The 1,647-nt window shown below is 29.4% G+C and overlaps 1 protein-coding gene across 1 annotated transcript in view; it reads left to right on the top strand.

Moving 5' to 3' along the window:
• Positions 1-1,647, top strand: part of LOC108768202 (ATP-binding cassette sub-family G member 1) — a 15,992-nt gene that overhangs the window by 13,095 nt on the left and 1,250 nt on the right. The window lies entirely within an intron of this gene.

Here is a 1,647-nt window from a genome sequence, read left to right as displayed (position 1 = left end):
CCCCTCTCCCTCTCCCTCTCTCTGTCCCTCTCTCTCCCTCTCTCTGTCCCCCTCCCCCCTCTCTCTCTCTGGAATCTTCATCAGCAATCTTCTTAAACCATACTAGATTTCGCGAACGTTCGATGTGGAGTCACTCGCAGGTTGCCAAAAGTGTAGTGTTATCTGTTTTAAATTCATGTACATAAGATATTAAAATTCAACCAATAAAGTAACGAGCAACTCACCCACACGATCGCCAAATCTCATCATGAAACCTTGGATAATATATTAATATTCACAACTTATCACATTTTATAATACATTTAATGTAAATTTGTTTGAACTTCGTCCAATCTATCTGGAGTAACGAGTATGTCTAATGAGACGTAATATTGACAAAGGTCGGATTGGCGGAAAACAATAAGTCATAATAAATATAAAATATAAAGACAGTACATTCGTATTAAGTTGCTGATTTTAACATATACGTATGACGTATGTAACATATTTAACATATATAATGTCATAGATATAATAAATATAAAAACAGCAAATTATTGTTATAGTTTAAAAAACATATTTTTAATACAAGAATTGAAACGTCAAAACGAAGATCTAGATTACGCAGTCAAAATTTCAACGTTAAATAAGAGACAAATACCAGAGAAAATACATACACATATGTAGAAAGATAGACTAAACTTACGATCTGACATAGATGAACTACATCATGTTTATGCATCCATGTTAACTGATTTGACATGTTTATTTTAAGGCTGTACGACAATAAATTTACCTCATAATTGTATGTACAATAGTAATGTGATATTTTAAAATTTTGATTTGTATTTTAGTTTTTATATTTGACTTAACAATTTTATTTATTAACTTATATTTGGAACTTTTCTGTCGTTAATCAATTCCTGTATTTATTTATTTGCAATTTTTACATGGGTACTTCAGTTTTTATTTTTGAGTCACCAATTCATTTATTAATTTAGATATATTTGTAACTTTTCTGTAGTTAATTAATTTTTGCAGTTATTTATTTGCAATTTTTACAAGAGTCGATTATAAATTACTACATAATTTTAAGCATAATTATTCGTCACGTTTAAATTTTGACTGCGTAATCTAGATCTTCGTTTTGACGCTTCAACTCGTGTATTAAAAATATGTTTTTTAAACTATAACAATAATTTGCTGTTTTTATATTTATTATATCTATGACATTATATATGTTAAATATGTTACATACGTCATATGTATATGTTAAAATCAGCAACTTAATACGAGTGTATTGTCTTTATATTTTATATTTATTATGACTTATTGTTTTCCGCCAATCCGACCTTTGTCAATATTACGTCTCATTAGACATACTCGTTACTCCAGATAGATTGGACGAAGTTCAAACAAATTTACATTAAATGTATTATAAAATGTGATAAGTTGTGAATATTAATATATTATCCAAGGTTTCATGATGAGATTTGGCGATCGTGTGGGTGAGTTACTCGTTACTTTATCGGTTGAATTTCAATATCTTGTGTACATGAATTTAAAACAGATAATACTACAGTTTTGGCAACTTGCGAGTGACTCCACATTGAGCGTTCGCGAAATCTAGTATGGTTTAAGAAGATTGCTGATGATGATTCCAGAGAG

This window comes from Trachymyrmex cornetzi, unplaced genomic scaffold (genome assembly GCF_001594075.2).
Source record: "Trachymyrmex cornetzi isolate Tcor2-1 unplaced genomic scaffold, Tcor1.1 scaffold761, whole genome shotgun sequence".
NCBI classification, from domain to species: domain Eukaryota; kingdom Metazoa; phylum Arthropoda; class Insecta; order Hymenoptera; family Formicidae; genus Trachymyrmex; species Trachymyrmex cornetzi.
The sequence above is the reverse complement of the archived record's forward strand: the minus strand, read 5'-3'. Positions and strand labels throughout refer to the sequence as shown.